Genomic DNA, 17,510 nt, shown 5'->3' with positions numbered 1-17,510 from the left:
TCAATCGTTTATATGCAAATAATGTTTTCCAGTTTTTGGCAGCGTAATCAGGTGACTTCGTTCTTTGTTTTCATGGTCGCACTTCTGTATTCTAAGAATAGTCCGTAGCTCTTTGTATGGTGCGCGACACAGTTAGACGAACATGTGACATAGTACAATGTCAAATAGTGTCACAGTTATTAGTCTCCGTTATCTGCTAAAAAACGGAATTAGCTGTAACCGCTGTACATTTGTATGTAACACTATAACACATAGCGAGTCTGTGCGGCTATTAATAAGCCAGCTCGCTCACAAGGACAATGTACACCCCATGCCATCACCAGGACAGCCGAGAGGGGGGGGGGGGGGCAGGTACTAATTAACCGGGCCCGAGCTTGCTGGAGGGGCCCAGCAGGGGCCCTGGTCCGACCCCTCCCTTCCTCCTCCGTCCCTCCTGGGCAGCAACAGCAGCACACACCTACAGCATGCGCTGTGCTGACAGCAGGCTCAGTGTCTCACTGACAGTATGAGAGCTCATGCTGAGCCTGCTGTCAGCACAGCGCATGCTGTAGGTGTGTGCCGCTGAGTATAGAGTTTTTAGAGTTTTCCTTCACCCCCCTCTAAACATGTTTGGGGCGTGACCTAAGCATGGGAGGTGAACACACCTCCCACACTTTGGTCACGCCCCCAAAATTTTACCGGGGCACGGCATTCCTCTCGGCTGCCCTGGCCATCACACTTAATAGCCTATAACCTCTACATGCTGAGAATAATGGCTTTGCAAAAATGGGTGTGGATCGTTAGGTTGACCACAGGAAGGTCGACATATATTAGGGTGACCACTAAAGGTCGACAGGCCTTTAGTCAACACACTCAAAAAGGTCGACATGGCATTAGGTAGACAGGGTCATTAGGTCGACACAAGTTAAGGTCAACATTGGGAAGATCGACAGTCAAAAGGTCAACATAGAGTTTTCACTGGTTTTTTTTGTCCCAAGTGTCAGCACAGTCAACATGGACACCATATCGGTGCACCATATCCGCTCGCTATGCTTCGGGCACGGTGCCTCAATACGCTCGGCACACTATTCTATTTCCCCTCCACACCCTAGTGCAGGGGTGGGCAATAAGCGTCCCTCCAGCTAATGATGAACTACACATCCCAGCATGCCTTGCCTTAGTTTTGCTATTTGGCCATGCTGAAACTGATGCAATGCCTGCTAGGATGTGTAGTTCATCAACAGCTGGAGGCCCACTTACTGTCCACCCCTGCACTAGGGTGTGGAGGGAGAAAAGAATAGCGTCCCTTGCCCTAGTGACCGGATACCCCAAAAACATCCTTTAAAAAATGATCCTTTCATTCTACAATGAAAATGAGTAAAAAAAAAATCTCGGTATAGAACATATTTGTGTGTCTGTATCTAGAGGTTTCTTTATACTGCGCCACAGACCGTCTGCAGCTCCTTCCAGCAGATGTGACTATAACTAGGAGGAGATGTATCATCAGTGGGAAGTATAGGAAGTATAGAGACATCTGCTGCAGAACTTACATTGTCAGTAATGACATCTCTTACTGTATGGCTGCTGCATCCTATTTACTTCATTAAGCTAATACAAGAATCCACCTTTGCATGCCAAACATCCGTACATCTGCACCATCAGGAGGTGTGTGTGTGTGTGGGGGGCCCTGCCAGGACTTTAAACCCGGGCCTGAACAGAAAGGGGGCCCCACGACTGGAGTCTATCATGGCCCCAGGACTGGAGTCTATCACATTTCCCTTGATGCTATGTAGAGTTAGAGTAGTATGACCAGTACGGTTGACACCAGGCATTCTGGGGGTTCGAGAAGAAAAGGGGGAACCTAGTTTGACAGTCTGGGGGCCCTGGTGGTAGTCCATCTCGGTCGCTACTTTTACATCTACAGCGAAGGCCATGATCATCAAGATCGAGACTTGTTCCCAATCCAAGCTGGCTGCAGAAGAACCCTTTACAACGTGCATCCACTTGCCATCTGCGCATTATGCTTCCATCTGCATCAAAGCCGCAAAACAATACCCATTACCACCCACAAAAGCCCATTTCATGAAAAAGGTGGGCAGTCACTGGATGGATCAATCTGTGTGCATCACTATGGTGTAGTGCATGCATGGTCACTAATTGTGTTCTGCGACACATATGCACTTATAGGCAGAACTCCATCCACAATTCCAACTCCTACACAGACACAGACCCTTAGTACAAAGTATCACTTGGTAAGAGGTACAGTACAACGTTTCCATTGCATACACACACACACACACACCTGCATCCATTTTTGGCAGATGTGAATATATCTCTAATTTATTGGCAAATTGCTCAGACAATCGCTCATACACACCATACAATAAATAAGGCCAATAACCCGATCATTGGCAAATCAGCCGAATAATCTATATTATAAGTTGAAGAGTCTGTGTGCCTGTGTGTGTGCGCATTGCAGACACACCGTGGCACTCAGAGACACCAAATTTGGCAACACGATACCTCTGGACCCGGCGGTGTGCACCCAGAAAGCCGTTTTTTGGGGAAAATTCACATAGAATTTTAAAAAACACCAAGTTTTAATTTTCCTTCATTGATGATCTGGGGAAAAGATCGACAATCTGGGAAACCGTGGACGAAGGAACAACTCCACACCTGATTTCATTGCTGTCATTGAGTATGACAGACACATTCTAACATTATGGTGAAGGCTTTAAACAATTAGGAAATAATTGAGGATATACATAGACCACACATAACACACACACACACGTACACATTGTACACGCTCACACACACACACAGTACACCACATATGCACACATAGCACACAACACACACATTTATACGTAGAGCACCTCACACACTTAAGCTGTGTACACACGGGGGAGATAGGGGCTGAAATCGCTGGAAACACACCGCATGCAGTACAATACAAATCCATACACACTACATCACACACCCAAAAAACAGTACAACAAACACACAACTCCTGGCTTCAATCAATTCTATGGAGACGGACCACGATAAAATGGCCGCCCCATAAAGCAGACAGTTCTCTGAAACTGTTTGCGGTATGGGGGCGGCCATTTTATCGTGGTCCGTCAGCATTGAATTATTAATTGAAGCAAGGAGGGGAGCCGGGACGCGCAGACAGGTAAGCCTGCGGCGATGGGGAGGGGGGGGGGTGGCACCGTCGGCCGGAGTGGGGAGGCGCCCCCCCATTAACAGGGGGTGGGGAGGCCGGCGGGGAGGGGGGTAGGTGCCCCCCCATTAACGGCGGAGGGGTGCCCCAAACCAAGCTACGCCACTGAGAACACACACACTTAAACATTGCCAGGATATGCACAGCACACTACACACACATATATACGTAGCGCACCTCACAAACTTACACATTCGGCAGATATACACACAACACAACACACACACACATATAACACACAACTCACAGTACAACACACACCAACATTCACTACAACACACACCCAAAAACAGTACAATACACAAAACACACACTTAAACATTGCACAGATACACACACATAACATACCTCTAACAGCACAATACACACCCACATTCACCATACACACCCAAAAAACAGTACAACACACACACAAAACACACATTTAAACTTTGCACAGATACACAAAGACACAACACACACATACTGTATATACATAGCACACCTCACACACTTACGCATTGGACAGATACATACAATATAACACACAAAACCACAAACATTACAACACACACAAAAACAGTACAACACACAAACACACAAAACACATAACAAATAATTTGCCGTTTATTTAACAGTCTGTACCGGCAAATAAAAACTGTACCTAATGTACCATTTCTACTTTGTTCCCCATATCCGTCTCTCCAGTCCTCCAGTTGCACTGAGAAATCTTTGTCCTGGCCAATGCACCCATTGATCAATACAAAGTGGGTACACTGCACTCACCCTGTTAGTCAGTTGGATATCAGGCACTGCTCTGCCTTAAGGGTTTCCCAGACTCTTTTGGTTCATAGATAATGTTTGGTCGATGGGCATGAGCGCTGCATGCATTTGTTTGAATGTTATGAGTGTAAGAAGTTGAAGAATAAGACTGAGATGAAGATTTGTCATGTTATAGTGTACAATTAACGCAATAAATCGTGAAAGAAATATGTGTACATAGAAGTGCAATCAAGAAATGAAAGTAGGATTAAAAAATAAATTATGATTCAAACTTATAATTGTTTGGATGGCGGTGGGTTGCGAAACAAATCTATAGGTGGAGGGGGTATGGATATTGTGGGCATAATTGGTACACCTACAGGGGGTACCCAGATGATGAGAAATTTTCACTACAGTGTCACCGTAGGGGGATTTCCAATTGGGGTTCAGGTGGTCTTTTAGGGACCCCTTTAGAATTCCGTTGGTCTCTTCTCCTGGAGCCTATGGTCTCCCTCAGTGATTGACTATAATTAACGGAGACCGTAAGCTCAAGGAGAAGAGACCTACAGGATTGTAAAGGGTCCCTAAAAGACCACCTGGACCCCAATTGGGAATCGCCCTATGGTGACAATGTGACCGTGACACTGTAGTGAAAATCCTATCAATTGAGGGCCCCATGTAGGTGTAACAAACACCAATTATGCCCACAATATCCATACCCCCACCTATAGATTTGTTTCACAACCCATCCCATCCAAACAATTATCAGTTTGAATCAGAACTTATTTTTTAATCCTACTTTTATTTCTTGATTGTACTTCTATGTACACTTACATTTTTTTCACGATTTATTGAGTAAATTGTACACTTTGTAACATGGCAATTCTTTTTCTCAGTCTTATTCTTCAACTTCTTACACTCAAACCTTATCAATGCACCCATTGATGATTGTGATGGCTGGATCAGTGGATTGGCTCGGCGGGTGTAGGGAAGAATTTGGCCCATTGCACCCATTCCCAGTGGGGCATTACAGTGGTGCGGGTAGCGTGCGTCGCGTCATGACATCATGTGGCCAGGCCCGTGGACCTGCTCCCACACTCAGGGGCTGCCCCACTGTTTGGTAGAGATGCCCGGTGCATGTGCTTTACAGATCCCCAGACCTCAGAGACTGCTGCAGGCAGGTTCGGTGAGGGGAGTGGCAGTGGCAGGGAACAGTGAATTTTTAATTAGTTATGGCGGGGTAAGTAACGCCCACCCGGTCCCTTCGCACTCAGCGCCTGTAATTACACACAATAGAAACTGTACAATTTGAAAGTATAGAAATGGAGGTGTGGCCACGTCCCTTTCTGATTTTGTACTGATTTCTGACCCTCAGATGTTGGAGGATATGTCATACAGTAGGTGCTAAATCTCAGGAGTGAATGTGGAATTCATAAACACATACAAGTTATCAACTTCAGGAGCGTTGTGTTTCAAACAACAACACCACACCTGATTTCATTGCCGTCATTGAGTATCAATGCAAACACATTCTAACATTATGGTGGAATCTATAACAAATTACAATCTTAGGTCTTTGGCACAGCATACTGTAAGATTACATTTTTCAGCAATTTTGGAAATAAAGAAACCCCAAGGGTTTCCCGGGCAACGCCGGGCGGGTCAGCTAGTTGTACAATAAGTGTACAGTGTACCAAGCTTTAACAGAGCCTGCAAGATCATTTAGTGGCAGCTAACACATTTATTAAAGGGATGTTTAGCCCCGAGGCTGCCTCTGGTTTATTTATCTTTTTCTAGGGGCTAAATAAATAATTCAAGTGTCAAAATATCTTTAGCGGAGACACTTGTGATTCTGAGCCCTCCGTCATGTCACGGTGACATGTGACAAGTGCGTTTATTTCTATATATCCCAACAAAGAGCTAAGAAATACATCAACATTCTGTATTATGGGGGTTATTCTGATTCACTCGGAAAGGCACAATTACTCTCTAATCGACAAAACCATGTGCACTGCAGGTGGGGCAAATGTAAAATGTGCAGAGAGAGTTAGATTTGGGTGTTTTATTGTTTCTGTGCAGGGTAAATAACGGCTGCTTTATTTTTACACTGCAACATAGATATCAGTTTGAAGTACAAACCCCACCCAAATCTAACTCTCTCTGCACATGTTACATCAGCCCCACCTGCAGTGCACATGGTTTTGTCCATTAGAGAGTGATTGTGCCTTTCCGAGTGAATCAGAATAAATCAGAATATCCCGCTATATCCATGAGTGACAGACAGAGACTTGTGCTATAGCCATTACTAGTAGTGGTCATAGTATAGCCATTACTATTATCTATTGCTAGTATTTTACAAAGCCCTTCTTCATTACTCCAACTTATATAAAATATAAATCTATCACGATTTTTATCAATACACACAGCCCTTAAATCTGGTATTGCACAAAACAGTTTTCCAAAGCAATCTCCGCTCTGGGAGAAGCCCGGAGAGGAGATGCTGCTTACTAGTGCAGGGGTGGCGCTAAGCCCCGCCCCAAAGTACTGTGATTCGTGGGAAGGAGGCTGGACTAATGACAAAACTGTGTTTCATTTAGTTACGTCCCCTTTCCACAGAACCACAGTTTAATGTAGATCTCATCCTGCCCACTATAGTAGGAAAGCCTGAAAATTCATCCTGCGGCACTTGCGGGAGAGCTGGAAAGTATTTTCCAAAGCAAAATCCTATTTGTATACCTACAGTACATTCTAAACCCAATACTTTCACTTTTACTTTATAAATGTCTATTGTATTCCTAAAAACAGAGACATATTCATAGATGGCGTGCCCAAGCACCCACACCGGTTATGGGTGATGCTGCTGCATTTACTAGAACAAAATTGTATTTCAGGCAGTATTTGTTTGATACAAATTGAAAGCAGTGTTGAACTAGCCCACAGGGATATAAGGGAAATCCCTGATGGGCCCCTTATTGCCTGAGGGCCCCACCCTTCCTCTTATGTCAGGTTCCAAACAGTGCACTCATTTTATACATTGTTATTCTATTAGAGGTGCAGTTTATAATGTCTGTCCAAGCCTTTGTTGGGGCTGGCCTCAACCCATGGTAACTTGGGGTTTCATGCTCATTGCCAATGGTTTCATGCCCATTGCCAGTGGTTACATGCTTGTTGAGAGGGGTTACGTGCTCATAACCAGGGTTTTCATGCTCATTTTCAGGGGTTTACATGCTCGTTGCCAGGGGCATTTTATATATATATATATATATATATATATATATATGGAGAGGATACCCTTTCAATGCGCTACAAGAAATATACGGGCAGCAGCTATGTGGGTCCCCCCTGTTAGTGGGGGAAAACAGGGGAAGAATAGCAGACGATGAACAAAGTGCGCCCTCTTGAAATATATCCACCACCAAGTAGAACAAAAGGTGACAATTCGGTCACAATACAACAGATTTAATATATAAAACTGGATAAAATATAACAATAAAACAATTTATTCATCTGTGTGGAGTCATGGATTCTAAAACGGTCAATCATGACGGTCAATCAGTATTTTAAATTGTTTTATTGTGTGGAATAAATATTTTGTATTTTTACAATTGTGGACTAGAGAATCCACCTTCTGAGCGCACCTCTACACCTTCTTTCTTTATATATATATATATATATATATATATATATATATAGCAGACGATGAACAAAGTGCGCCCTCTTGAAATATATCCACCACCAAGTAGAACAAAAGGTGACAATTCGGTCACAATACAACAGATTTAATATATAAAACTGGATAAAATATAACAATAAAACAATTTATTCATCTGTGTGGAGTCATGGATTCTAAAACGGTCAATCATGCACAAAACCCAACGCGTTTCGTCGCTAAAAACGACTTCCTCAGGGGTAACCGTCTAGGTGGTGGAGATAAGCATTATTATTTTTATTTTTGCAAAATAGCAAAAACCAAAATGGTAAGTATAGAAGGTTCATTTATAGGTACCTACCCACAAGTAACTTAGTTTCTCTCAGTCAAAGTGTAATATAGCTTTCATTAGAGAGAGAGGGAGTGGATCCTAAGTAGATCTCAATCCTTATGCATGTCAGCATCTAGAACGTGAACTAAACATATACAATATGTCAGGGAGGGAGCAAGATAGGACAGAGGGGATAATAACAATAATAAATTTGAACATACCAATTTCCATACTAAATGATGGATGAAAGATGGGGTAAAGTCCTGAAGAAATTCAGAATTACTCTTAGGTGTGGTACAAATAAACCTAAAATAATGATGGATCATATAAGCCATAGGTATGTACCCAACAGTAAAATCTGAATAATAAGGAATAAACAATAAATTAGTGTGGATCTGGTTCAATAAGAATATGGGAGTTCGATCATAAATAAAAATTAAAATATAATCAAATATAACAAGGAATGGGCACTTCTCAATTAACAACACTAGATAGAGTATTATACCAATCGGTAGACACCATTAAACAGATTATTATTAATATTAGGGACAGATATTTTGAGGGGACAGATCCAAATGAATGGCAAATACAAATTACTACTAAATGCAAATGATCCCCAATAGCAATTTGTGTATATCAAACACTAACCTCACAATCAATGTGACATGCTCACAGCAGGGAGCAACAGATCAACAATAGTAAAATTCCAATGAATCTAATAAAAATAACAATAACTGGAATAAACACACCGCTTTTAAGGTACAGAGGGTCAAGTGTCAGATGTACAATATAGATGGAAACATAATACAAGCCATAGTTCTTTGAAGAGAAAAAACAGTTCTTACATACCTCACTCGCTCAGTTAAGCAGCCAGATCCGGGACCAGACTCCAGGTGATTAAACAGGAGTAACTGGCCAGTTTATATGGGGATTGTCTTATGACGTCACTTCCCATGTGGAATTATACAAAAAATAAGAATAGAGGCACGAACGGGACAGAATACTGGACTCAGTAATACCCAATAGATCTAAAACGCCTCATAGACAGAGGCTATATCAGTATGGAGACGTGCTGATGTTTAGAAATAAGGAAAGCACGGGGAAATCCCACGTGCGTTCCATTCTGCGTTCCATAGTGTCCCCGTGACGCAACTTCCGCCCGGCAGAATCAGGACGCTCAGCCTGCACTGACGTCTCCCTCGATAGGACGCAGAGGCCGGAATATGCGTTCCAATTCAGCAGTGAAGCATATCCGGCTTGCGCTCCAAGGTAGCCAACGTTACCTATACAGCGTCGCCCACAAAGACGAACGTAAAATCCAGAATGGTGATGTTTTAACCAGTAACCTCCGTTAATCACTCATGGGATATTTTAGATCGGGCACGTTATTATATGTATTGGTGGCATAATAAAAATTATGAATAGCAGATATACCGGTAATGAGAACTGGATGTTTTTTCTCTCCAATTACACGTAAGAAAATACATTTTTACACTGGGATATAATACAAAAAATACAAAAAGGTATAATAAAAAAGGTCAAGAATATATATGACATCGATGTTGTAAAATATCGCAATCAACAATCAAAATAGCAGGTATCAACATAGTGACATTCAGATCATTAGGTGATAATTAAATGGGTACAATGATATGTAATAAATATGCCAACATGAACATCGGTTTTGAGAGAGACATCGATGTTATTAATCGCAATATACAGTTAAATGGAAAAACCCCACAGTGATATCCACGTAATGTAACACTCATTGATTACAAAAAAAAACTTTTTTTTTTTTTTTTTTTTTATAGATGGGTACAGTAATATAGAATTACATCAAAAACGGTTTTCAAAGAGCCATGGTGATAACTATCCCTGAGAAAACAGATTGGAACCTCTAATAGGTACAACAAGAAAAGCATTCATATCAGTTATTATAATACATAGTAAACATTAATATAATCAGATAGTGTGTATTCACCGAAACTATAATACAGTGCAATAATAATAGCATTTAATTTTTATAGTGAATAGGTTTTTTCAGAGGACTACAACACCCATGTAGCCAGAAATAAGGTGCAACATGTATAGTGCAACATTTAGTGGTGGCATTTAGCCGAAAAACAGAAAAGAGTATTATAGGTCAATTATTTATAAGTAATATAAAGAAGTGCTGTATAATAAATGCGGGACAGGTGTACGGGTTTAATCACCTAAATAAATAAGAATGTATACTAAATCAGCCCAAAAAAGAAACTATGTCTACATTCTCATTCAAACCATTTGGATGAAGAGAATTAAGTGAGTAAATCCAGAATGTCTCTTTCTTGGACAATGTCAGGTCCCTATCTCCACCTCTAGGGTTTTCGGGAATTTGCTCTAATACAGTAAAAGAAAAATTATGAACATTGACACTTGAGTTGTGACACTCAAGGAAATGTCTGGGTAGACTGTGAGTGAGTATTTTATTCTTAATATTCCGGATATGCTCTTGGATCCTTATTTTGAGTTGGCGTTTGGTCTTTCCAATATAAGTCTTGCCACAATTGCAGGTAATTTTGTAGATTACATAAGTTGAATTGCAAGTTGTGGCTGAATTAGCAGAGTACTCTCTCCTATCAATAGTACATTTGAAGATTTTCTTCTCTACGAACTTGCAACAAATGCACTTGTTACATGGGTTGCATCTCTTCACCTTCTCCAAAAAGTTGCCACTCACTCCCTTAGATGATGGAATCTTCAACTTACTAGGGGCGATGATACTTTTAAGATTGTTGGCCCTTCTGAAGACCAGATCTGGCTTAGGGGGGAGATGTGGGCCCAAAATTTGGTCTTTCAGTAGTATATCCCAGTGTTTGGTGAGTATCTTCTTGATCGCATTACCATCTTTAGTATACTGAGTGATGAACGGTCTCTTCATTCTCATTGTTGTTTCACCTGGGGCAATGGTCTTTTTAGCTAGAGTTTCTTCCCTACTTCTTGTTCCCGCTCGTTGACGTGCCGCCTCAGTCTTCAATGGGTCATAACCCTTTTCCAGGAAGCGTTTCGAAAGCATGCGTGATTGTTCGTCATAATCCTCATACTCGCTACAATTCCGTCTGATTCGGTTGAACTGAGCAAATGGGACATCGTCCTTCCATCGAGGATGGTGGCAGCTGCTGTAAGGTATGAAACTATTGGTATCGACCTTCTTGAAGAAGGTTTTGGTGCCAACAGTCCCACCAACGTTCCCAATAAGTTCTAAATCTAAGAACTCAATGTTTCTATTGTTAGTCTGATGAGTAAATTTTAGATTGAAGTCGTTCTGTTGTAAATGAATCATGAAACTCTCGATGCTGGCAGCATCACCACACCAAATAAAAATCAGATCATCAATGTATCTTTGATATAATTTGATATGATGTTTGAACTCTGATTCATAGATGAACTGATCTTCCCATACCCCCATCAGGAGGTTCGCGTATGAGGGGGCAAACTTCGTCCCCATAGCCGTCCCGTTTGTTTGCAAGTGGTATTTACCCTCAAACTCAAAATAATTATGGGTAAGAATATATCTGATACTGTCCAGTACAAAATTTATTTCATCCTGTGTGTGATCGGTGTATTTGGACATAACAATAGATACCGCCTCGATTCCCTTGTTGTGTGGGATCGAGGAATACAGTGCTTGTACATCAACTGTTAGCCAAATAAAGTTTTCTTCCCATGTGAAGTCGACAAGTTGGTTCAGAAGTGAAGTAGAGTCTTTGAGGTGGGATTTGTTCTTTAACACATAAGGTTGAAGCAATAGGTCCACAAAGTGGGAGAGATTGCTGCTTAAGGATTGGATCCCCGCCACTATGGGACGTCCGGGTGGAGTTTTAACATTCTTATGGATTTTCGGGATATGGTAGAATATCGGGACCAAAGGATGCTTTATGAATAAATATTCAAACTCTTTGCTGTTAATTAGCGATTTGGTTTTGGCATTCATTAATAAGTTGTATAGGTCCTCCTGAAATTTCTCTGTTGGATTATCCGGTAATTCCATGTAAGTAACTCCATCATATAAGAGTTTGGTTGCTTCTTGAAGATATGCCACTTTAGACTGAATTACTACAGCCCCTCCCTTGTCGGCATTCCTTATGACAAGGTTGTCGTCTTTTTTTAAAGTTTGTAACGCCTTTTTTTCTTGAATGTTTAGATTGCCACGGTGTTTGGTGTCGACTGATTTCATTTTTTTAAAGTCGTCATTGACCAGACTGTAAAAAATATCTACATTACTGCCCTTCGATTCAATGGGATAGAATTTAGAGGGATTAGATACCCTAGGTTTGTTCGTCTCATTTGGCTCAATAGTCGGGTTTTTTAGGAAATGTCTCTGAAGCGTTAAATTTCTCACATACTTGTTTAAATCGATAAATAGATTGAATTTGTCCGTTCGATTGTCCGGAGCAAATTTCAATCCTTTATTCAGTAATGCGATCTTGGTTGGGGAAAGGTCCGTCTCAGAGAGGTTAATAACCCCTGTTTCTGGTTTCCTTGGAGGTGTGGGGCTTTTCTTTTTGGGCTTTTTTCTGCCGCCTCTACATCCTCTTCTCCGCCATTGAAACCCCGTTTTATCCCTTGTGGTGAGTCTAGCCGATCGTATAATATGTCCTCCTTCTGTAAGTAGGAGTTCTTCCTTTCGCCTAAAAAATGGAGGCTAGTAGAGGGTCTTACTGGAGAGGGTGTTCTGTATCTTCTCGCTCTTTCTCTATAAGATGGTGGCCTCCTTTTCAGGTCATGATTTTGTTCATATTCGGGATGGCGTCTATCACGATATGAATTATTTCTATCTCGGGGATAGTTGTTTTGATACTGCTTCCTCGGGGAGTGATAGTTCCTCTCATGGGGGTATACGGGTTGTTGCCATCTTTGATGGTCTTGGTATCTTGTCGTTTCGTATTGTCGTTGATATTTTCTGGGGGGTCTGTCTTGGTACCTATTACCAAAATTCCTATGGTTGTCTAATTCCATTCTCCCGTTGTTGGACCAGTTATGGATTTGGCCATTAACATAGTCATTTCTATCTCTTATAAATTTCTTTTGCTTCCTCTGGATTATTTCACTTTCTACTTTATCTAGTTTTTGTTGAAGGTCTCCCAAATCTCTTTTAAATTCCTCACTGTCTGAGTACTTCTCGACTATTTTTTCAATCTTATTGAGCTCTGTGTCAATTCTGGACAGTTCTTTTTTCCTTTCATTTATGAGAAGTGACATCAATTTATTAGAGCACTCTTCTAGTGTCCCATTCCATAAGGTCAAGAAGTTCTCATCCCCCATCCCAAATGTGGGAATTTTATTTATCCTTAGACCTCTCGGTACACGTTTGACTTCTAAATATTTCTCCAATGTGGTGACATCGTACCAACTTTTTAATTCTTTGGTAGCGAGTTTCTCCACATTGTTTAGATGACTAAAATAGTCTTCATCCTCTGACATAAACACTTGCTCGTCCTCCAGAAACATGTTTTTGGCTCTTGCCGTTCTTTTAGATCGATCATTAAATAACGGCATATTGCCTTTAAGAAGCAGCAAATCACGGGGTAGCTAACAGCAAAATCGGACAAATGGAGAGGATACCCTTTCAATGCGCTACAAGAAATATACGGGCAGCAGCTATGTGGGTCCCCCCTGTTAGTGGGGGAAAACAGGGGAAGAATAGCAGACGATGAACAAAGTGCGCCCTCTTGAAATATATCCACCACCAAGTAGAACAAAAGGTGACAATTCGGTCACAATACAACAGATTTAATATATAAAACTGGATAAAATATAACAATAAAACAATTTATTCATCTGTGTGGAGTCATGGATTCTAAAACGGTCAATCATGCACAAAACCCAACGCGTTTCGTCGCTAAAAACGACTTCCTCAGGGGTAACCGTCTAGGTGGTGGAGATAAGCATTATTATTTTTATTTTTGCAAAATAGCAAAAACCAAAATGGTAAGTATAGAAGGTTCATTTATAGGTACCTACCCACAAGTAACTTAGTTTCTCTCAGTCAAAGTGTAATATAGCTTTCATTAGAGAGAGAGGGAGTGGATCCTAAGTAGATCTCAATCCTTATGCATGTCAGCATCTAGAACGTGAACTAAACATATACAATATGTCAGGGAGGGAGCAAGATAGGACAGAGGGGATAATAACAATAATAAATTTGAACATACCAATTTCCATACTAAATGATGGATGAAAGATGGGGTAAAGTCCTGAAGAAATTCAGAATTACTCTTAGGTGTGGTACAAATAAACCTAAAATAATGATGGATCATATAAGCCATAGGTATGTACCCAACAGTAAAATCTGAATAATAAGGAATAAACAATAAATTAGTGTGGATCCAAGAGCATATCCGGAATATTAAGAATAAAATACTCACTCACAGTCTACCCAGACATTTCCTTGAGTGTCACAACTCAAGTGTCAATGTTCATAATTTTTCTTTTACTGTATTAGAGCAAATTCCCGAAAACCCTAGAGGTGGAGATAGGGACCTGACATTGTCCAAGAAAGAGACATTCTGGATTTACTCACTTAATTCTCTTCATCCAAATGGTTTGAATGAGAATGTAGACATAGTTTCTTTTTTGGGCTGATTTAGTATACATTCTTATTTATTTAGGTGATTAAACCCGTACACCTGTCCCGCATTTATTATACAGCACTTCTTTATATTACTTATAAATAATTGACCTATAATACTCTTTTCTGTTTTTCGGCTAAATGCCACCACTAAATGTTGCACTATACATGTTGCACCTTATTTCTGGCTACATGGGTGTTGTAGTCCTCTGAAAAAACCTATTCACTATAAAAATTAAATGCTATTATTATTGCACTGTATTATAGTTTCGGTGAATACACACTATCTGATTATATTAATGTTTACTATGTATTATAATAACTGATATGAATGCTTTTCTTGTTGTACCTATTAGAGGTTCCAATCTGTTTTCTCAGGGATAGTTATCACCATGGCTCTTTGAAAACCGTTTTTGATGTAATTCTATATTACTGTACCCATCTATAAAAAAAAAAAAAAAAAAAAAGTTTTTTTTTGTAATCAATGAGTGTTACATTACGTGGATATCACTGTGGGGTTTTTCCATTTAACTGTATATTGCGATTAATAACATCGATGTCTCTCTCAAAACCGATGTTCATGTTGGCATATTTATTACATATCATTGTACCCATTTAATTATCACCTAATGATCTGAATGTCACTATGTTGATACCTGCTATTTTGATTGTTGATTGCGATATTTTACAACATCGATGTCATATATATTCTTGACCTTTTTTATTATACCTTTTTGTATTTTTTGTATTATATCCCAGTGTAAAAATGTATTTTCTTACGTGTAATTGGAGAGAAAAAACATCCAGTTCTCATTACCGGTATATCTGCTATTCATAATTTTTATTATGCCACCAATACATATAATAACGTGCCCGATCTAAAATATCCCATGAGTGATTAACGGAGGTTACTGGTTAAAACATCACCATTCTGGATTTTACGTTCGTCTTTGTGGGCGACGCTGTATAGGTAACGTTGGCTACCTTGGAGCGCAAGCCGGATATGCTTCACTGCTGAATTGGAACGCATATTCCGGCCTCTGCGTCCTATCGAGGGAGACGTCAGTGCAGGCTGAGCGTCCTGATTCTGCCGGGCGGAAGTTGCGTCACGGGGACACTATGGAACGCAGAATGGAACGCACGTGGGATTTCCCCGTGCTTTCCTTATTTCTAAACATCAGCACGTCTCCATACTGATATAGCCTCTGTCTATGAGGCGTTTTAGATCTATTGGGTATTACTGAGTCCAGTATTCTGTCCCGTTCGTGCCTCTATTCTTATTTTTTGTATAATTCCACATGGGAAGTGACGTCATAAGACAATCCCCATATAAACTGGCCAGTTACTCCTGTTTAATCACCTGGAGTCTGGTCCCGGATCTGGCTGCTTAACTGAGCGAGTGAGGTATGTAAGAACTGTTTTTTCTCTTCAAAGAACTATGGCTTGTATTATGTTTCCATCTATATTGTACATCTGACACTTGACCCTCTGTACCTTAAAAGCGGTGTGTTTATTCCAGTTATTGTTATTTTTATTAGATTCATTGGAATTTTACTATTGTTGATCTGTTGCTCCCTGCTGTGAGCATGTCACATTGATTGTGAGGTTAGTGTTTGATATACACAAATTGCTATTGGGGATCATTTGCATTTAGTAGTAATTTGTATTTGCCATTCATTTGGATCTGTCCCCTCAAAATATCTGTCCCTAATATTAATAATAATCTGTTTAATGGTGTCTACCGATTGGTATAATACTCTATCTAGTGTTGTTAATTGAGAAGTGCCCATTCCTTGTTATATTTGATTATATTTTAATTTTTATTTATGATCGAACTCCCATATTCTTATTGAACCAGATCCACACTAATTTATTGTTTATTCCTTATTATTCAGATTTTACTGTTGGGTACATACCTATGGCTTATATGATCCATCATTATTTTAGGTTTATTTGTACCACACCTAAGAGTAATTCTGAATTTCTTCAGGACTTTACCCCATCTTTCATCCATCATTTAGTATGGAAATTGGTATGTTCAAATTTATTATTGTTATTATCCCCTCTGTCCTATCTTGCTCCCTCCCTGACATATTGTATATGTTTAGTTCACGTTCTAGATGCTGACATGCATAAGGATTGAGATCTACTTAGGATCCACTCCCTCTCTCTCTAATGAAAGCTATATTACACTTTGACTGAGAGAAACTAAGTTACTTGTGGGTAGGTACCTATAAATGAACCTTCTATACTTACCATTTTGGTTTTTGCTATTTTGCAAAAATAAAAATAATAATGCTTATCTCCACCACCTAGACGGTTACCCCTGAGGAAGTCGTTTTTAGCGACGAAACGCGTTGGGTTTTGTGCATGATTGACCGTTTTAGAATCCATGACTCCACACAGATGAATAAATTGTTTTATTGTTATATTTTATCCAGTTTTATATATTAAATCTGTTGTATTGTGACCGAATTGTCACCTTTTGTTCTACTTGGTGGTGGATATATTTCAAGAGGGCGCACTTTGTTCATCGTCTGCTATATATATATATATATATATATATATATATATATAAAGAAAGAAGGTGTAGAGGTGCGCTCAGAAGGTGGATTCTCTAGTCCACAATTGTAAAAATACAAAATATTTATTCCACACAATAAAACAATTTAAAATACATTTGTTTGAAATCATTTACAGAGATTTTTGGTGGATCATTGTGATTTAATATAACTTCGACCATAGGTGTAGAATGATCATGCGAGAAACCCTACGCTTTTCGTCCACTAGGGACTTCTTCATGGGTAATACACCAGGATCTTGATTAAGTACATATATATTGAGATACACTCTTAGGAGTTATTTAGGGAGGTGTGGTCACCGTTGTTACTGTGATGACCCTGTGATGCTCCACTTAATGAAAAATGTAACGATATCAGAACAAAGGGCGCAATGTAACACCTCTCCAACTGAT

This window comes from Crinia signifera, chromosome 3, assembly GCF_055691185.1.
Source record: "Crinia signifera chromosome 3, ASM5569118v1, whole genome shotgun sequence".
NCBI classification, from domain to species: domain Eukaryota; kingdom Metazoa; phylum Chordata; class Amphibia; order Anura; family Myobatrachidae; genus Crinia; species Crinia signifera.
This window is presented reverse-complemented; position numbering follows the sequence as displayed.